The sequence below is a fragment of the Paroedura picta genome, chromosome 9, assembly GCF_049243985.1.
Source record: "Paroedura picta isolate Pp20150507F chromosome 9, Ppicta_v3.0, whole genome shotgun sequence".
In the NCBI taxonomy this organism is placed as follows: Eukaryota; Metazoa; Chordata; class Lepidosauria; order Squamata; family Gekkonidae; genus Paroedura; species Paroedura picta.
Window position 1 is genome coordinate 36,162,013 of NC_135377.1, and position 21,466 is coordinate 36,183,478.

The 21,466-nt window shown below is 43.5% G+C and overlaps 1 protein-coding gene across 3 annotated transcripts in view; it reads right to left on the reverse strand.

Moving 5' to 3' along the window:
- FAM110B (family with sequence similarity 110 member B) overlaps nucleotides 1–14,761 on the reverse strand; it is an 88,091-nt gene extending 73,330 nt beyond the window's left edge. For 2 of the 3 annotated variants that reach the window (XM_077352345.1, XM_077352347.1), the window contains exon 1: nucleotides 14,310–14,761. The gene's annotated coding sequence lies outside the window, so the exon portion shown is untranslated. Of the gene's footprint in view, nucleotides 1–14,091; nucleotides 14,273–14,309 lie in introns of those variants that run through there. The other variant, XM_077352349.1, reaches the window with a different exon arrangement.
- Between the last annotated feature and the right edge of the window lie 6,705 nt (nucleotides 14,762–21,466).

Consider the following 21,466-nt stretch of genomic DNA (forward strand, 5'->3'; position numbering starts at 1 on the left):
TAAAGGTCTAACCTAAAGGTATATGTACAAAATCTACTTCCAGAATTAGATTATAGCCCCTCTTTCCCTCATCCTTTTGACAGTTCAATACTACTGCAGTTTCCTAGACCTCCAACCAATCATGGATATTTAAACATGAAACGTGATAACGAAAAATTGAGAGTCTGCCAGTCATAACAAGAAAATTTTTTAGGGCTTCTCACTTATGTTTCCCAGAATCATACTAATATAACATTTCTTCAGAATTTGTCTTTTCCCACACTAGCTGTATTTCTCGATTTCCTACAGGCTAGCCAAAGATAGGCATGAAGGAGACGGAGCTGGCTAAAGCCAAAACCAGAGAAATAAAGATTAGATTGATAATCACATCTGGAATTAATTCATGTGGCTGTTCTTTCCCATTTTAATTGAAGAAGATTGAACAAGATTTTGCAATGTTTAGTGTCTACAACTAGAGGTGCAAGATTAAGCAAAGAGGTGCTACATTAACTGAGTGACTGAGGTTGCCAATTAGCTGAAGGCATGAGTTGATAGGAGACCACAACACACCCTTCATAGTCTAGAACCCATATATCAAGAGCACCATTCCTCTATGAGCCTGTGTGCCAACTAAGGTTATCAAGGACCATTTCTGCAGTGCTGTTTACTAGCGTATTTGTGCTCATAAATTTCCCCACTAAATTCCAAATGTGTCAAAACTGAATTCCATGCTCCCCTAACTCATGGTATCCAGATCCTCAGATGTCACAATCTTAAAATTTCTTTGATTATCAATATGATGTTTATTAGTGAGGAAAATGAGAATTTGAATTATTGTTGTCCATTGTCCATGTGTTCTTTCACACCACCCAGAGACTGCCCCTTCCTCCACCACCATTGTCAGTGCATTCCTCAGCTCACCCAGAACGGCCACATCGAAAGACAGATTACTCTCTACCACCCAAGCCATAATCCTATTCTAGCAGGCAAGGGATTGAGAAAGGGAGAAGAGGGAGTGTAAACAATCACAAGTTCCCCCAGCCACTAGGCCAGAATCAATGCCCAGCAGGCACCCAGGCCAGGAGGGAGCATCATTTAGTGTATATCTGGCAGGCTACACTTTTTTACACATGTCTGAGCTTGATTCGTGTTGCTGCTGGTTTAGTTGATAAAAGGAAGTCACATAACAGATTCAGTTTTTTTTCTTGTGTTGATGTAATAAAAGGCATTTCATCACATGTATTCCTGTTTATTCTCTCTCTGTGGGAACACAATAATCCTGCATTCCATGTTTGTATGTTTAATGGGGGCATCCATGCTTTCTTGGGTGAATTTCAGGCATGCTTGATAAGGATATGAACACACAAGAAAGATCGAGGACCAAATGGCACAAAGTAAAGGAGACATAAGGAGACTTTTAAAGTATCACTGAGCAGCAATAAAGATCTGATAACCTTGTTTACAGCTACCCTCTTTAAATATTTGAAAGGTTGTCATTTGGAGGAGGGCAGGATGCTGTTTTCGTTGGCTGCAGAGGAAAGGACGCACAGTAATGGATTTAAACTACAAGTATAACGATATAGGCTAGATCAGTGGTCCCCAACCTTTTTTAGGCTGGGGACCGGCAGCAGCAGGGAGGGCAATTGACCGACCGCGCATGCCGCGAATGTGCGATTTCGGCCGCACAGGTGCATACACGCATGCGCTGCCTGGCCGCACATGCACAATGCGCGTGCCCGGCGCTGCTTCCCTCTCCCGCAGTAAGAAGCTTCCCGGGCCGCAAGCTTGCGGCCTGGGAAGTTTTTTACTACGGGGGGGGCAGGGAGAGGGAGCCGCGGCCCGGTGGTTGGGGACCACTAGGCTAGATATCAGGGAAAAATTCTCACAGTCAGAGTAGTTCAGCAATGGAATAGGTTGCCTAAGGAGGTGGTGAACTCCCCCTCACTGGCAGTCTTCAAGCAAAGGTTGGATACACACTTTTCTTGGATGCTTTAGGATGCTTTGGGCTGATCCTGCGTTGAGCCTGTGTGGCCCCTTCCAACTCTATGATTCTGTGATTCTGTGATACCCAGATCACAACTCACAGTTCCTTCCATCCTACTCACATTGCCAATTTCCTGTTGCATTGCTTCCTAATTGTGTTGTTATGTGATTAATGTTAACTAAAAAAATTTAAATATGGCTTATGGGTTTGGGTGCAGCCATTGGCAAGTCTCACAGTTGTCAAAAAACAAAATGGAGGTGTGGCATAAATCCAGAATACAAGTCAGCAGAAACCCATTTAAAGAATGAGGATTAGTCTGACTATGCAATCATGAACTTACACTACTGTGCATGCGCAAGGGGGGAAAATCGAGAGGCATGATGGGAGGATGTCCTTTCTCTTTCTGAATAAACTGATATGCAGCAGGAACTAATATGCAGAAAGTTCAAACAGGTAAATAACAGAAAAAAATACAGCTGTTACAGAATTGAAATATAAACAATGCGCAGAAACAAGGAGGTATGTCTATACTGTGGAAATAGTTAAAATGCCTCACTTTTGATAGTTCCCCTCTGTTTGGGCTGTTCAGTCAGTTATGGCTAGTGCCCACTCTTTTTCAGTGGGCATGTCCACATGTTAGAATAGCTTGTCAGATATGCTACGGAAAGCCGCTACGCTTTTTTTTGTTCAATACAAGTTGTGAAATAGAATAATATCACTGTTTCTGGGAGCTAGTATTAACTAGATATATTTTAGTTTAGGTGTTTTAACTGTGTTTTGTCACTGTGTATGCTTACATTTTGTATGCCACCCTGGGTAATGTGGCATGGTGGGGCATAACTATTTTAAACAAATGTGTTATATTCGAACTATTTTTACGCTGCCTTGCCATCCAAGCAAAGATCCCAATTAAAACACACACACACACACATATATATAATACATATGTATACAAAACACTTTAAAACTACTAAGTAAATAACACAGACACATAAACAAGGAGGGCCAATGAGAGTTAGTGAGGGAATTAAAAACTCAACCAATAAAGTTTTCACCTGCTGAAAGAGGGCAATGACTCAAGGGTGAAGGCTATATTATAAAGGACTTTTAAAACACAATCATAGTTGTTCAAACAATACTGCCTACATGAACCAGCAGCAGATCTCCAGAGTCTCAGATAGAGACTTTCCCCAGCCTTGCCTTAAAGGCTCAGATCATTCAAGTTGAGATATTAGTGATGGGGGCTGCCCACATGAAAAATGTTCTATACATTGAACTATTCCCCTCTCAGTTTCCAAATCACAGAACTGATGGGAAATCAATGGGTCAGAGTTAAGCCACATTGATGATTCTCTGTGGCTAAACCACACATGCAGATGCTTTTCTTACTGGCTTTGAAAATTCTCAAAGGAAAAAGCTGTTCCACACATGCAGCTCTGGACAGCTTTTTCCATTGCTGAAAATAGCTGAAGATAGAATTCTTCTTGCTAAACTTTCAGTGCAATCCCAATAGTACTTTTCTGTGGATAAAGGTAAAGGTATCCCCTATGCAAGCACCAGGTCATGTATGACCCTTGGGGTGATGCCCTCCAGTGTTTTCATGGTAGACTCAATACAGGGTGGCCTTGCCAGTGCCTTCCCCAGTCATTACCGTTTTATCCCCCAGTAGCAAGCTGGGTACTCATTTTCCAACTTCGGAAGGATGGAAGGCTGATGTGAATAAGTTCCAATTAATAAAATTGGATTTACTTCTGAAGAAACACTGGGAACTTCAGTTTATGTTCAATTTATGCACTGGGAACTTCACTGCCCCAGCTCCCGTGCAGGAGCACAAATAGGGGGCGGATGAGGTGCACCAGGCCAAATGCTCTCCCATGTGGGTGCAGGAAGAGGTGAGCAACCTGCCACGACTAAAGCTCCAGCCTGCAGCACAACATGAAACCTCCAGTGCATAAACGGGCTTAGAACCATTCTCTATACCTGTGTTTGTTAAGAATAGGGTAGGAAGCAGTAGCTCAGGCTGCCAACTTGCCCCATAATTAGACTCTAACTATGGAAATCCCAATTCATAACCCCACTCAGGCATGGCACTTACTGGGGCTTACGAGTCATTCATTGCCTCTAAATTTAATTATTTTTATAATAAAATATGTAGAGAAGTATATATATATATATATGTGTGTGTATTTATTTATTTACACATTCAACCTTCCATCCCACATGGAAGAAGAATGTGACAGAAATGAATTGGTTTAATTTTTAGAGAGCTAGTATGGGCCCACACCCACCATCCTTTTTACCAAATAGAAAAATATCTAGAATGGAAACTCTATGGAATGGAAAAATATCTAGAATGGAAGAGTGAAGCCCACCTTGGACATGTTACATTGCAGCCTTCCTGAAAAGTACCTTTAGTTGGTTATTCATTGTGGTTGAATCCAGGTGGCAAGGAGGTTGGAATAACCACTCTAAAATTGTAGTCATCTTGACAAAACCTACCCAAAGTAAACTGGCATGAAACCTCTGCAAATTGTGCCAATCTACCCTTAAACCTGGAAATACCCATAACTAAACAAACAAAACTTTGCTGGCTACTGGCCTTGTTCCCTTGGGGGTTCTGTTGAGAAGTTCTCAGTCATGGGGTACCCCTTCCTTTTTGAGACGTGGGGCAATTGGAACAGTGTTGAAGATGTGCAAATGTGGTGCTGCCTCTAGCCCCTATAAAAGGTGTTAGCAAAGCCATGTTGTCTTTGAGAGTGTCATTGATTATGGGATGGAGCTGAGGTGCACACACTCAACGATCTGGCTTCTCAATAGGTTTTGTAATGGAAAGGAAATCAGCAATGGATTGTGAAAAAAAGAGTTGATCCCTCAAACGGGAGATCCTCAACTTTACGGTGAGTCTCTATAAGTAGAACAGTATTGCATAACCATGAGTGTCCCTGGAGAACTACGTCAGAGGCCATAGATCTAGCAGCTAAATCCATACCATTTCTGTCCACATCAATCTCCTGTTTAGAGAGTTTAATTGCCTCAGACTGAATAAGTTTACCTAGGGATTTGAATTCTTCAAACATTTTCTCTAAGTATTTGGAAAGACTCCCCCAGAGGAAAAGTTGGTAGCATCCCATAAATTTATTATTTAGAAACTGGGAGCACATGAAGCATAAAACTTCTTCCCCAAAGTGTCCAGATGGCAGATTTCACTGTCCACTGGGGATGAATGTTCACCAGGTTGCTGGCATGGCTGCATGTTCTCCATGACCAATGAGGGCAGTAGTGTGTGCATGGGAAGGAACTTGTAGGAGCCCCATTTAACTCTGTATAAATCCTCGATCTTGCAAGATGTGACGGATGGAGGCTGGTCTCTGCCATAATAAAACTTCAAGATAAGAAAAACAACTATCCCTGTCCTATAGACAGTTGTCTGAAATGGAGACATCTGTATTATGGGCTTTCACCATTTTCTGCATCTGTTCTTGATAGAGACAGAGGTCTTCACTAGGAGATATGAGAGTCAGATCACCCGCAGTATCATTAGGTCTGAGGTACTCCCACAATGACTATGTCACCATGATTCTTCAAAACTCAAGCTTGTCCCATAGCTAAACATAGATCTAGAAGAATCTCTGGAACTAAAAAAAAGATTTAAAAAATCCTACTAAAACAATAATATACTTTTAAATTGCTGATGATATATAGAGGTAACTATAATTAAGTTGTCCTTAAGTTTTACTAGCAAGAATTTTTTTCCTCAGTAACTTTTAGAAATGATTTTATAATTGTTATTCATTTCAAAATACCAGGAACAGTGGTTTCCTGCCACAGTTATCTTCCTTGTATACAGGCTCATTTTTTCAGACTAAGCAAAGAAAAAGGGAGACTGTAAAGCAGCCAGATACATTCAGAAAATTCTTAATAAATGCATTCAAGGGATATTGTCCTAGCTAGCACAATAAAATCAGAGTCCAGTGGCACCTTTAAGACTAACAAAGCTACATAATCTTCATGTTAATGGAAGAGTGGTATAAAAGTCCAAATAAATAAATAAATTACAAGCGATAATGAAATGCTATTCAGCTGCTTGCTCCTTTCAAATCAGCATACTTTTGTAACAAACAGTACTCCTCACTAAAAACATGAATGGTCCTACCACCTGCTTTATGCCTGAAAATATTCCTCAATCTGTTCCGTTAGTTAGGATGGTTAGGGCTGATCCTGTGTTGAGCAGGGGGTTGGACTAGATGGCCTGTATGGCCCCTTCCAACTCTATGATTCTATGACAGCAAACTTCATCATCAAAACATTTACTAACTATCTAAATAGCATGAGATAATGCATTTTGTGACTAAAAATTATTTTGTTTCACTTTTACTGCTTGGATGTCTGTCTAAAGCAAAACAAACCCACAAAAGTTCAGTGGGGGAAGGGGCCATGATTAAGAGCTTTTCAAGCCTCTAAAGAAGACAAGAAGCGAGTGTGGTGTAGTGTAGCGATCCCCAACCTGTGGGCAGCGGACCACATGTGGTCCTTCGACTAATTGGAGGTGGGCCCCGAAGGACGCCTTCTCTCCCCCCCCCGGCCCTTTACTTCATCCCCCCCAGACCTTTACAACACACTTCGTTGTTGTGGCATGCATGTATCTTATTTTGAAGGGATGTTTAAACATTACCATAGCAATCAGAGAGCGCTAGGGCAGTGGTTGAGAGTAGAGGAGTAAACTACCCCCCCCCACCAGGCCTCAGTAAAAGGTGTTGAGTGGTCCCCGGCGTTGAGTGGTCCCCGGTGATAAAAAGGTTGGGGACCACTGGTATAGTGGTTAGGAGCACACACTCCTAATCTGGTGAGCTGGTCACCACTCCTCCACATGCAACCAACTGGGTGACCTTGGGCTCGCCGCAGCACTGATAAAGCTGTTCTGACCGAGCAGTAATACCAGGGCTCTCTCAGCCTCACCTACTTCAAAGGCAGTCTGTTGTGGGGAGAGGAGAGAAAATGGAATTGTAAGCTGTTTTAATACTCCTTCTGGTAGAGAAAAGGGGCATATAAGAATCAACTCTTCTTCTAAGTAAGTATTTTTAAGGAGGCATAATTATGGCTTTGAGGCCCCAAGTAAGAACAAGACTGCAGTCCTATCATTAATGATGTATTATATCAGCACACACAGCATGTTAGGTTCCCCACAAGGCTACCACATCCTAGAGTAATGGCAGCTTGTTATCAACACAAACAGTATCTACCAAAGCAGAAAACTGGCTAGGAAAAAGGTTTGACAAACCCCAAGCATCAGGTTGCAATAGCACCTAGACATTTTATTGATGTACCTAATATTTTTTTTGTGGTAGCACCTATTTAATGTATACACAATGCATTAAATGGGTAAACTTTTAAGAACTTAAATGCCAAGACAAGATCTGCATGAAAATAATTTCCTGACAGTGCAACAATAGTTCAGGATTCAAATGTCCCAAGAGTAAGCTCTAAATTCCTTACAAATGACCCTCTGGTGTTCAACAAAGGTTTATACTAGGGTTGGGTGCTTCGGTGTCCAAAGCGGCCGTTCGTGCCCAAAGCAGGCACTGGTGTGCTGGCCGGAGTGATGGTGCCCACGCTTCCCCTCCCCCCTGCGCCATGGGCTGCTTCAGGAGCAAACAGCCCCTTTGGATTCCAAAGCACCTAATCCTACTTTATACTGAAAAGGGGGGGGGGGGAGATGGAAGAAGGTTCACTTTTTTTAAAAAATTAAAAAGCCATGATAGATTAGAATTAGCTCAGGATCTGGGAGACCCCTGTCTCCACTCTGCCATGGAAGCTTGCTGAGTGACCTTAGGCTAGTCATGCACTCTTCACCTATTTCAAGATTGAAATAGAATAAGCACAAAGGCAAGGGGTATGGTGTGTGCACGGCAGAAGAATACTTAGAATAGCATAGACAACTGAACTCACCTGGGAGATTAACTTCAATACCTTAATTGTTCCTATTCATAATCAGTATTAATGTTACTACCAGTGCATCTAAGAAGAGTTTACACCCTTCTAAAGCCACTAACTACAATGGATGAAGAAAACTGTAATTCTGTTTGGGATTGCACTGCACATTTATTTCTAAGCATGAATTACTTTCTTTGAACATAATGCACATCATTTCCTTTGCTGGAAAGGGAACCTATCGTTACATCATTCTTTATTTGATATATATTCCACAAACAAGATATTTAGAACACTGTTGCTTTTATTTAAAGAACATATCTAGCCACTGTGCATACTCTTTAACAATGATGTTAAAGGCCTTCTAAACACGATACTCACTTTCTGTGCTAAGGCATACAATTACACTGGTCCTCCGGAGAAAAAGTATGAACCTGAGGGAGGTAATCTATAAAACCATGTATGATTTCTGGATTAGCTACCTGAAGCCAACCAGGTATCAATATAAAAGCACAGTTGTTGCATGCTCCCCTGCAATCAGTGCTCCTTAATCCTCAACCTCCAATTTTTGCATCAATCCTGGATTTTAAAAACACTGGATTTTAAAAAACACTGGAAATTGCCACAGTATGTAAATGAAAAGATCTAGAACAATGAAATGTGACCAAACAAAAAAGGTAAAAACAGAACTATTACGATGCAGAAAGTTATTAATATAAACGGTCAAAAGAATCAACATGCCAAACTAAATATCTACACTGTGTCCTTAAATTGTCACATAATTTTAATTGGTATTGTAGGGAAGCATTTTTAACAGGGATGATTAAAATATTCTGTATGGACAAAAGTACAAGAAATGCATTTTTTAAACTGAATGTGGAACAACTTATTTAAAAATTAAACATGAAGATATGTACTGTTAAGGCCTGATTCTTTCACATCCTTTTTGGTATAATCCCAAATAGACTTGAATCTTAGAATTATGACATTACTAGGGGCCAAGCCCATTGCATTCAGGAATACAACGGGTGCTGGATTGGGGGTGGGTGGGTGGAAGAACTCTGCAGATGGCCTCTCCCTCCCCCCAGGACCTGGAAAGGCTGCAGGCGGGAGACCCCTGAGCAGGAAACTCACCCACAGCTCTCATGCAGCAGGGATCTGCAGCCTCTGAGGGAAGTGGAAAGAGGAGTGGGGGATGGGGGATGGAAGGATGGAAGAGGGATGGGGGATGGAAGGTGATTGGCTGGTTGCTGGACGGACAGGCAAACTGGTTGGAGGAGGAGCCACTCAGGGGCTGGACAGCCGCCCAGAGTGGGTGGTAAGCGCTGAGTGGCACTTAAGCCATGAGACACACTCCTCCTCCTCCAAGGCCTTACCAGAAATATATTATGTGGAACAGATGTTTAGAACTACACTGTCCATCTAGAAGTGAATCTTGTCTATAAGCAAATATTGGCTTCTGTACTGAGACCATGTACTGAGAATGGCTTAAGAATATTAAAAAAACACAGTTGCTGCTTTATCATAACTGTAGATAAATCTTCAAAACATCATCCTAATACTAATTGCATTTCTTATTCTCATTTCAATCCACTGTGTAGAAAATGGATTAAACTGAGCCTTCTTTCTAAAGCTTTATTAATTATGAAAAACACACAAAACCTTGTCACTGGGAGTACACAGACATTTACATCCAAATTTGTCACCACTGTCATGTATGTCAAACCAAACTCAAGTGTGCCTTCAGTAAACTAATCTGTATTTTTACAGTAGCATCTATATGGAACTACATTCCTGTTTTTCTTGTAGTGCCATGTTAGGTAGGATATACCTGCTTTATTCAGGAAACTTCAAGACAGACATAATAGCACAAAACAGGTGAATACTTAAAGCAGCAACATAGCAGAAAAGGCGTAAAAAGATAAACAAAGTTAGTAAACACAATTAAATTCTAAAACATTACTATTAAAACGTTAGATCTCATGGCAGATTTCCATGGACAGTGAAGCAGTTTTCATACATATACCACAGCCCTCTGGCTCTTCTCCATGCTACCCCAGGGCGCCCCTTTCTTCCAGGAGCAGCGGTGGGGAGACAAAAAAGTAACATTCCAGTTCAAGCTATCAGTTGAAATCATCACATGATCCTACCCTACACATGTAATCCTACACATTTTTACTCAAACTAGTCCCCCTAATACATAGATTCAGGTGGGTAACTGTGCTCATCTGAAGCAACAGGCCAAAGGTACCAGTGGCACCTTTAAGACCAACAAAGTTAAATTCTGGGTATAAGCTTTCGTGTGCATGCACACCTCACCAGATATCTGATGAAGTGTGAACACACATGAAGGCTTGTGCCCAGAATTAAATGTCATATATGTAAGATCATGGCCTGTTATGCGGATCTGAACTCAGTCAACAAAGCTGAAGAGTTTAATGTATACCAAGAAGACATGGCATTTTGGAGTAAAAGATGGCAAGCTCTACTGTCTAACAGAAGCAGCAAAGGTGTGAAGGTCACAAAAGAAAAGGGAGCCCAAGTAAAGAATGAACAGGGGAAGAAGCAGCATTCATTTCAGATCTATATGCTTAATCTTGATTAGCTTGTATTCAAAAAGTTAGGAGTCAAACAAGGGGAATATGAAATACATACTATACTAAAGACAAGCCAGCTTTTAACTGCATCAATATTCATGCTTCCTCCATAATACTGAGACAATGCTTCCTTTGTCATTATTTCATATTTTAAATGAACCTATATGGATGTCAGCTTCCCAGAAATGAAAGTCATATGTCTATTTCTAGATTGTGATCAGGCGATTCCACAAACTGCCCAATTCGATTTGCCTAGGGGGAATACACTTCACATGGTTTTAGTAACTGTTTTTTTCTGGGTGACATTATTATGTACTTAATACTTGCTGTGTTGCTGTATTAAGACAGTACAGACCCTGATACTCAAACACAATAAGGGTGCTTGTGTTATCCACACAGCCTCCTGTACTACTACTTCTGGAACCATGTTCTCGTATCCATGGAATATTTTAGTGCTGTCCAAGAGGCAACCAAATGACTAGAATCCAATTACTAATAAAAATATCATTTACAGTTATGGAAAATGCAGAAATAAATCTATGTACGATTTTGCCCACATAATATTCTCCTTCCTCAAGAAAAAAAAAACTTGCCTTTGAAATCTGAACAGAGAGCAGACCCCTGAAAAAGCTGGCGTCATACAAGCCCAAGTTCATGTAATGTTGTGACAGATGGAAACCAGATTTGGGACAGGACAGCAGCCTGGCCTACAGGAAAGAGCCTTGCATTTATTCATTCTTCATAATGATAGAATAAAGGTACATCGCAAAATCAAAGCATAAATATACAAACTGCTGGCCCTTATGGTGAACCTCCAGGGCTAAGTCATATTTCTACCTGATGGTATTATATCTGCAAACATTTGCTCCTCAGTGAATCATAAATAGTTATTTCAGCTGTCCTACAAGGTGCGGTCATTTAAATCCAGTCTTTGGATATATGAAAAAAACAGCTTTCAAACGGCCACTCGTTAGTGAGGGATAAGTAACCTGGATTGATATTTTGTGCTTATTCAGTGTTGCATCAACATTTTGTCCCCTTACACTCAACATAACAAAATGCTTATTAATGTCAAGGTCTCTGCCCTACATCATGTAATTTCCTAATAAGAAACTAGGGGAAAAAATACCCCAGTACTGTTGTTGCCATTATCACTAACAGAAAATAAACAAAGACAAAGGCCAAGCATTACAGACAGGACATAGAACAGTGAAAACTGCTTCTATGTAGGGATACGGAACACGGTCTTGAGAATATGTACTGCAGTGTTTCTGAATTTTATCCCTCCAGAAAATACTCTTGTCACATCAACTCCCAGGAATTCCTGCTTCAGAAAATGAGCATATTACACAAGATCCTGAACATGTTGTAGAACCCACAATCTACAGATGCAGGCACTGGTCGGAATACTGGATCATGTCATCAACAGTTTGCATTGTTTTCCAATTTTGTATTCCTAGTCTTACTGCATTGAAGAATGTGGTATGTACTGTGTAACTGAATTGTTTTCTGTATATTTTGCAATCCACCTCGAGTTTCAGCAAGAAAGGCAGGCTATTGATGAAATAAAATAAAGTCTCATACGCAGTGAAACAGCAGCATAGAAGATAGGTCTGCAACATTTCCAAACCCGGAAGTCAGTATAACTGGACAGCTGTATTGTTTTTTTTACTTCATTTATATTCCATCTTTCTCCTCAATGGGGGTCCAACATGGAGTTCTTGGTCTGTTTTACCACAGCAGCACAGGACCCACCAAACTGCCAAGCATGTGACATCAGAGGAGAAGCCAGAGTAATGACATCACCAAGTGAGAAGTGCTCCATTGTGCAAGCACATGCAATGGACTCAGCTTGGCCAGGAGAGGGACAGGCAGAACAATCCAGGGGGAATTTCCATTAGGAGAGGACAGTTGAATGTATCTGCACCGAAAACAAGTTTTCCACCCCAAGGGGCACTGCTTTGCCACCTGGCTGTCCACTCAGCCATCCGGCAAGCAAAAAGAGGCAAGAGATGGGCACCCCCCTGCTCTCTACAAATCTGCACAAAACATTTAAAAAAATGGAAAAACAGCTCTACCTAAGAGTCAGTACCTGCAGACTGAATCTGCCTAGAATAACCTCAGCATTTCCCTATAGCTGTGCATCATTACAAGAATAATAAGTAACAGGGATAAGCCATCTTCTGGACCAGGAGTAGTCAAACTGCGGCCCTCCAGATGTCCATGGACTACAATTCCCATGAGCCCCTGCCAGCGAATGCTGGCAGGGGCTCATGGGAATTGTAGTCCATGGACATCTGGAGGGCCGCAGTTTGACTACCCCTGTTCTGGACCAAGGCTGTCCACCACTACTGATCTTATCAATAAGTATTCCAGGGCTCACAGAACACAGCTGCAAACTGTAGTTCCATATGATCACACTGACATAAGCCACTATTAACCCCTTGCAAAATGTGGCTACCACATGAAAACATTTGTCTACCTGTTTAAGGCCCATCTGTAAACACCTGAGCTCATAGCAAGGGATAGAAAAAATTTATATACATATACATATACACATACATACACACACACACATATATATATTCCCCCCCAAAAATGTTCGAAACATTTCATATCTTGATAACATTCTTTAAAGTGAATAGGGAAATATTATTACACCTATATTTTAACAGAAGTTGAGTGTCTCAGCTAAGGTCAGCTGGAAAGTCCATTGCAGAGCTGAGATTCAAGTAATGAGAACATTTCCCAAACTGTCAAGCGCATCTTCTTGATTACATCACCCCAGTTCATGCCTGGGATAGAAACAAGGAGTTAAAGCTGCCATTACAAGGGCCTACAAGCAAAAACAGTGAGTCACAAGAATTTGGGCCGGCATCTGTCAGGGATGTTTTAGATATTAAAAGAACTTCCATAAAGGGCTTGCACTTCCATTCACTTATGAATCCTTGCCAACTCCAAGACTTTGGACTTCAAAAATAGTTTTAAGGACTATTACAGCATTTAAAAACAAAAGGCAAAAAGGCATTGAAATGCCAGAGAGCTCCTATTTAAACCTTTCCAAGAAATGTAGCCTGTTTAAAACTAGTCCTATCGACGGAGCACACCGACATGCCATTCGAAAGTGACACTTGGAAGCATTTGTTTTCAGGGCACAAAACGCACGTTCCGTCTCTTCCGTTCCGTCTCTTCCATATGTAGGCTGCCCTCCCTGTGCTTAAGCGTGCTTCGGACTGCAGTCCTCGATCCCGGGAAGCGTCCAGACAGCGGCCTCTTGGATGCAGAAGGTGCCCCCGGATCCTTCCGACCAGGCAGGGCAACACTCCCACCCCCCCCCCCGGTTACTGCAAGGAGAAAATCGCTGTCGCCGTCCAGTGGCCGCCCCCTTCTTGGTAATCTCCGAAAGCCCCTCGCATCGTCCAGGGCTGCCAGCGAAGCACGACCACCTCCCCCCTCCTGCTTCTGGCCCCCCTCGCCCTCGCTTAGCCCAGCAGCAGAGCCCCAGCCTCCCGCCGGGGGCCAGGTGGGAAGGGCACCGACGCCAACACAAAGCCGAAGCGCCCGCTCCCTCTTCGCCCCCTCCCCCCAGACACACGCCCGTACCTGTGAGCGGGGGGCGAGCGCTGCCTGCCTGCCTGCCTGCCAGCCTGTCGCCCACCCTGGCGCTACGAGCCAAGGCAGACCCTCCGGTCCGAGGGCTCAACGCGCCAGCGCTGGAGGAGCGGGCTGGAAGTCCCTGGGGCCAGACGAGCGACGAGCGACAAGCGCCTTCGTTCCGCCCCCGCCGCCGTCTGGAGGCGCTCCCGGGCTTCTCCGCTTACCTGCCTTGCCGCCCTTTCCCGCGTCGCTCCTCCCGGAGGCTCAAGGCCGGGCCACGAGCCAGGTCGCTGGCGAGGGAGGAGGCGCGAGGCGCCGTTGCGGAGAGGAGCCCGGGCGGCAGCTGCCCGTGGCCCCCGGGGGCTTCCTCCACGCGCTGAATGAAACTCTCCCACGGCCGAGACGCCGCTGCTATCCCCGCCGCCGCCGCCGGCGCCCAGCTCCGTCCTCCCACTGCCCGGCCGACACACGGGGGAGGCGGGGGCGCGGCGTCTTCTCCCCGCCCGAGCGGCCTTTCCCCCGGCGCCGGGGCCTTCCAGGAGGCGCAGGGGGCAAGGAGGAGCTGCCCGTCGCGCCCCGGCCTCGCCGTGCGGGATCCCGTGCCTCGCTCGCCGGCTTCGGCGGCCGTCGTTCGCCCCTCCGCCCCCGCTAAGCTGGCATGGTTTGGTCCGCGCTGAAATGGGGAAGGGGGCGGGGCGGGGATGCTTCTCTCACACAATAGGCTTGATTCGGGGTAACGGAGCAGACGCGCTGGAAGAAGCGGCCTTTCTCCGCTTCCTCCTTTGTGGATCGGGGGCCGGCTGGAGACCGGGGAAGAGCGGATCGCCGGCGTGAAGGACCGGAGGGAAATCGGCGGCCCAGTCGTTCCCGTGGCTTACTGGGAAGTGTGAATTGCAGGGCCACATTACAAAATACTTGAGTACTGCAAGGAGAAGAAGGGCTTTTTCAGGTCCACTTTCGCAGTGGGACTTAAATTAACAAAATAGACCTCTTGACATAGTCAATGCACCACATTGGTTGTGGGTCTCCATGCTGTGATAAATACAAATTAAATGTATTCCTCAACCACCTCAAGCCTACTGTGCTGGAACCTTCCTGCTTTAATAGAGCTTCTCAGCTGGTCCCTTTTCCAGCAAATAGAATTTACATCACGAAAGTATATGGGATAGTTTGGTCTTGTCATATCCTGGATGTGAGACCACCAAGGAAGAATCCACAGAAGCATTCAATGGCAAACCACTTTTGCTTCTAACTTGTCTTGAAAGTTGCTGGGGCTGACATGTCAGCCATGACTTGAGAGCACATGCATATGTGCATCAAGAAGGGCACAGATGGCTTAGAAACTTGTAGGACACCTTGAGTTTCTAATGACGTCATTAATATCATGGAACACGTATAATCCTGTAAAAAAATTATCCTGACAATCTGACTTTCAGAGGGTATGTGGGACAAATACCTACTCTAGAGCTACCTGGTCAGGGCTCCCACCCTCCAAAACACACATACACATAAACACACATAGAGACTCTCTGCCCTTCCCCCCTTACCTATTGGATTACCAACCTCCTCAGTTCCTCTGCCTGCCTGCCTGCCTGCCTGCCCTCACAGGCAAACACACACACACAGACTCCTCCCCTCCCCCTCATTTTTCTCCATTTACTTGTTGGTTTCCTAACTTCCTTCCCTAGCAAACACACACACACACACTCCCTCCTCCTGCTTACCTGCTCCTCTGCCACTGCCTCAGCCCCTGTGGGTTGCGCACCGGCTGTCTAGGCCCCTGGGGTCTGCACGGCTGCTGCCAAGACCACAGGTGCAGGGCAGACGATGCTTCAGCCCCTGTGGGTCGCACAGCAGCTTCCTAGGTCACAGGGACCAGCATGGGCACTGGCTGGGCCCTTCTGGCATGCTTCATGGATGGGACTACGGACATCATGTCTATCTACATTTCCGTCTTACGTGACATGCCAGAAGATGTGTCTCACATTAAAAATCAATATATCTAATTCTCCGTGCCAAATCTGTTGATACTTAAATCCAGAGACTGGAGCTGTAAATAAGCATGTCAGTTCTTTCTACAAAACTAAACCCTGGTTTGCAGGAAAATCTGATTAAAAAAAAATGCTGAGTTAAGACTCCTGCAAACTAACACACAACCCACACACATACACAGAAGCAGCAGCTCTAGCTCCAAGAAACTGCCCTCTCTATCCCTAGCAACCACAACAATATTGTTGTGAGATGGTGGCAGGGCAGGAAGGTGGATGGACAGTGGAGGAGTGAGAACTGAAGAGTGGGCAGGCAGCAAATAGCCAGGACAACCCTCGTGTGTGTATGTGGTGGTGATTGGATTGTCTCCATGAACCTGTTTGGTGTAGTTATTAAGAGCAATGGCCTCTAATCTGGAGAACTGGGTTTGATTCCCTATTCCTCCATATGCAGCCAGCTGGGTGACCTTGATCCAGTCACTGTTCTCAGAGCTCTTGCAATCTTACCTACCTCGCTGGGTATCTGTTGTGGGGAGAGGCAGGCTGAGCAATTGTAAGCCACTTTGAGAGACCTTCAGGTAGTAGTATCCTTTGAGTGGCCTTCAGGTAGAAATCCAGCTTTTCTTCTTGGGAAGTCTCACAGGTGTATGCATAGGTGCACACACATGTATTCCTACAGAGCAAGGAAACTATGCAGTTAGCCTTATTCATTGTGCATCAGTCTGAAGCTGATTTTTTTTCATTTGTTCATGAAAGTTTAGAATGCCACAATTAGATAGAGCAGCACAGTAACTTTACCGCTACAAGCAGTAAAACAATATTTGCTTTAAAGCAAATGTTTAAGTGTTTGGTTTCACTTGCCTTTGGGAAACATGTCCAGTGGTTCCCTCCCCCCCACACATGGGTTGTGCTTTGTGGTATGTTTTATTTGTAGCAGAACAGCAGGAAAATATCTCTGTTTCCATTTGGTAAAGAAGCGTTGGTTAAACTAAGACCATTTTAATGACATCTGGGGTGCTAAGCAAAATCCTGGGGGAACAGTCAACATTTTCCCTTGGAAATGTTGAGAATTGTTTTGCAAAGCTCTGATTCTTACTTCTGAGACAGTTGATTGTTGGCATGACAATTTTAAGGCTGAGCAGTAGTTGAAATAGTATGAAGGTTTCTAGCTTTATTCAGAATTTAAGTAGCTGAATGGATAATTGTATTTATATTCAAAGTGATCCTAATACCTCATGGTACTTACTTCTGAGTATACCTGCTTAGGATTGCTCCCTTTGTTCCATAGGTTTGGTGCTTTTTGGAGATTTAAAAATAATGTAAATAAATACTTGCATATGGCTTTTGGGGTGGTTTTTAATGTGTGCTTAGATCATCTGCTTCTGGCACACTACTAAGGTATTGTTTATCTCCAACCACATGGTGGCCTGTAAGAACACTTTAAAAATCCTTTAAAATAATTGTTCCAATCATTTTGATACGTTAGGCTGTGATCCTCAGAATCCTTGGAGTAAGCACCATTGAATAAAATTTATGATCACTTCCTGGGAGTAGGAAGATGGTGCTCTCCTCCTGAGCAGCCATAATATGCCTATTTAACCAAACGGTGAATGCCATCTGAGCCTGCTGCACACATCCTAGAGTTATGCCCACCAGACATCCCTGTTGAGAAGTCTGACTAGCTCCCTCCATCTGTGCTTCTTTGTGAACTCTGTCACCCCAATTTGTAGTGAGGCGATGCCACTGTTCCCTTTCCCACTTTGCAGTGCTGCTTCTTAGCCTATAGAGCATTTTGCTTCTCCAACTCTTGATGACAAGCTCTGTTGCCATTGAGCTGTTCCTTGCTTCATTCATTCAGAACAACAGGGATACATTTATCAAAGAGGCACTGAGAAACCACCTTCCTATCTGCTGCAGCAAAAGCATTGCCTCAGGCAATAGTCTAAAGTCACTTACAAATATGAATATGCCTAGTCTATTTTTTTCCACTTGCATGTATTTCCTTTTAGTAAAATCCTGCATGTCTCCCTAAGTCATCTCTGTTTCATTCTGTTTCACTCTGTTTCATTCCTGTTTCATCTCTACTGCTCCTAGTCTTGCTTGAGAAATGGTCCATTGTTGCTCCTTCAATTAAAAACAACCTTTTTTAAAACGAATGATCCTTTGGCATTTTGTAGGTAATGGTCATGATTGTATGGATAAGAGTGAAGGTCTGAAAGAGATTCCTTCCCCCCTGGAATCAAATGAGCAAGGAATCAAATGAGAAGGTACTGTTGAAACTAGCTTGAGTTCTAGTCAGTTTCCAGGAACTATCTGTCAAAATAAAGATGAAGTGCAGACTGGATCTGGAGGCTCTCGTTTGCAAAAGGAAAGGCACTTTTGCTCATGGCAAAGAAGGCCCATAAGCGCCTTCTGTTGATTGCAGAGGACTACAGAAGGAATGGAGAAGCAGGAAGGATGAGTTCCCTGAGTGCAATTCTGCCCTGCCCCTGATCCTTTGGATATGCTGGAATTTAACAATATGCAGCTGTGTTACTGTCATGTCTAAGAACCTCCATGTAGGGAGTATTGGAGCTTGAAAGCTGAAGTTTAAATTCTTCCTCACCTATGGACTCTGTGCTGGCTAACTCCGTTCCTTATCTCAGCTTAATGAGCTAAATCAGAGAACTGCTGAGAGGGTCACATATTCCGAAAGTGAAGCTTTCTTTGTGTGTATTTGTTTGTATTTAATCTGGAGTGTATTGCACAGATGTCTCATAAAGCTGCTGTTAATATGTCTGGGTAGAGAACATAAAAACTCTGTTAATAATCCTTCTAATTCTATGATAAATCTTTACTATTCAGATACAAACAGCGGTGTAGGAAATCTCAGAATCTCAAGATTATGATGAACACACCATGAAATTAAAAACTGTTGCTTGGCTTAAAAGGTAAAAGCAAATATTACTACTGCAAATCTTACTACTTTTTAAAAAAATTATGATCTTGCTTGTGAGCTCTCAAATTTCCAGGCTAATAGACTTCCTAGAGGAATGAAGTTAACATTTTGGAACTAATGTGAAGTAAATTCATTTGGCAAGAGTAAAGGACTTATCACCTGCTGCAGAAATATACGGCCCATCTTTGGGATGAACTATTCAAGAAACTCCGGGGCATGCCAAAGAGCCAGAACAGAATCCGTGGCCAGCCAGGACACTGAACTAAAGTTCTGGGTGCTGTCAGCCATGAAGCCTCAGTTTCCCAGGATGATGGGGTCTGAGGGATAAAGTGAGAAGAGACAGGGCCTTTTCGCACAGGGATCTTTGTTGCAAATTGTTTGCGGAATGAAAAATCGCCATTTAAAATAGTGGAATTCGTCGTTATGCATACCTGCCTTTGTAGTGGAATCAGTTGTGTTTTTTAGCGTTTCCCACAGGCTTCCGGTCTCGGCAGAAATCGCTAGAAAGGAAGCGCTATTGCCAAGCTCGTCCCGCCCCTGGCCGTCAAGCAGCCAATGGGCAGCCGTTAGCATGCTCCCAAACAGCCCCTTTCCCTTTAAGAAAGGTTTAAAAAAAAAAAAAAACGACCCATAGCAACGAATCTAGGTAGATTCGTTGCTACGGAGAGACCCATCCAGCTGCCTAATGTGAGCTGTCGTTTGATTGTATGATCGTTTGCACGCTGCCTCGAGTGATAAAAAAAATCCCCCCCCCCTCACGGGCCCGATTTTCGGCTGAATTTATTTGTAAAAAATAAAGGGACTTTATTTCAGCAAACGGGCTTTTCAGTGGTTTGTGCTTAGTGACTAAAGGTGAAGGACTGAAGCCAGGGAAGCCTCTAAACAGAAAGAGGCTCGCCGGTGCGTTTATCCCCGCTCGCTCGGAGAAAAAAAAATGGCGATCGCTTCGCCGGAAGTTTGGAGGAGAGAGCCAGGGGGAGGGACTTGGAAGAACCAGCAACAATGGTAACGCACAGGTCTTTAGCGCTACTGTTGCAGATTGGTTGCAGGAGTGTATCGCTATCCGGAGGGTGAATCCACTTTTCTGGATTCCCCTGAAAGCGCCACAACGAAGCGCTTTTTGCTGATTGGTTTCAGGATTGTTGCAGATTGTCTACGACGTCGTGGGTTATGGCAAATTAGTAGCGTTTCCAAATAGCAACCATTCTGCTACTTTGAAGCCGTGCGAAATGGCCCACAGTGTGAGAGCCAAGCTTCCTATTGTAAGAAGGGAGAGAAGGGTTTCGTATACATGAGGGAACAGGGGTGTCTTGAATGAAGGACAGCCTCAAAGTGGCCCAGGCCTGCAGAAACATGATGGGTAATTTAGATAGCTAAGAATCTTTGTCATAGCCAGATATATAGAGTGTGGATGCCAATTCTGGGTTGAGAAATTCTTAGAGATGGGAAGGAGAAGCTTTGGGATGGTGAGGTCTGGGGAGGGGAAGGATTCAGCAAGCTTTCACAACCAGGGTTTCATTTTTAAAAAATGGGGTTTCTTGATGGCCCTGGAAGGGTTTCCTGAATGGGTGGGAGTTAATTAATTTTAATATATTTTTAAAATTTGTTAAATATTTATTGGATGCTATGACTAAATATAATCATGTCAACTTCCTCCCCCTCCCAAAATGGCCAGTGATGGGCCCAGGGGGAGTGAGAAGGGGAGGAACCTTGAGTGAGCATGTACACAACTATGCTTCTCAACCACATTCTGCACAATCATGCCACTTCTGGGATTTCTTGAAGCTTGAAGAATGTTTCAGAGGTTTCTCAATGATAAAAAAGTTGAGAACGGCTGGTCTAAAGCAAGTTTGCTTCAGCTTTCCTTGTTGGGTGTATGTCATAAGCTTGTGGAGACTTACTGATTTTTAATTTCTCTAATAGGTCTCTAATAGAACTATTCCACTGTGGAAAGGAAAGCAGCATGTCAGATCCCAGAAACTAAGCAGGGTTGGTATTTATAAGGGACATGAAAGTATATTTACACATACACACACAAACATTGCACTGTGTTTTGTCATAAATACTGAACATTAGTGGAATGGTAGGAAATGAGGGATATTTCTTACTACATTCCCATTGAGATAAAAGCTGTCCATTCCTCCACTGTAGCACAAATGGGAATGGTTTACAAGAAAACATGCTTATAACTAGTTACCCTTCTAGGCATCATAAACTTCATATCAAAGCACCAATTCCCCTGATATATTCTAGCAACTCTCTCGCCATATGGTAATATTGACACTTGAATGGTATTAAAACTTCAAAGTATCCTATGGCATGGATTGAAGAAAGCGGTTCTCTCACCTTTTAATCATTCATATGTTTGCTACTAATCAACCAATTAAAGAATTCTGATGGAAGTTGGTGCCCTTAAAAAATCTAAATATATAGACCTCTTAACTTATAACACATT